Source organism: Juglans regia, unplaced genomic scaffold (genome assembly GCF_001411555.2).
Source record: "Juglans regia cultivar Chandler unplaced genomic scaffold, Walnut 2.0 Scaffold_3329, whole genome shotgun sequence".
Lineage (NCBI taxonomy): Eukaryota > Viridiplantae > Streptophyta > Magnoliopsida > Fagales > Juglandaceae > Juglans > Juglans regia.
The window spans coordinates 1-253 of NW_023358150.1; the positions used below are offsets into that span (position 1 = coordinate 1).

The following is a 253-nucleotide window of genomic DNA, read 5'->3' on the forward strand; positions in this document are numbered from 1 at the left end:
AATCCACTCCCGAGTGCTCCTTCTTGTCAATTTATCTCGCAAGGCGGAAAAAACAAAAACGAGGGGTGCAACACGAGGACTTCCCAGGAGGTCACCCATCCTATACTACTCTCGCCCAAGCACGCTTAACTGCGGAGTTCTGATGGGATCCGGTGCATTAGTGCTGGTATGATCGCAGCCATCAAACTAATTACTTAAAATTCATATAATCCTTGAGCGACATACTAGCGTCCTTCCGATCCCAATCCAAACG

The 253-nt window shown here is 47.8% G+C and overlaps 1 non-coding gene across 1 annotated transcript; it reads right to left on the reverse strand.

The window, feature by feature from the left end:
- Positions 1–62: 62 nt before the first annotated feature.
- On the reverse strand, positions 63–180 carry LOC118345641. Its single transcript, XR_004799141.1, has one exon. It is a non-coding gene; the product is annotated as a 5S ribosomal RNA (ribosomal RNA).
- Positions 181–253: the final 73 nt, after the last annotated feature.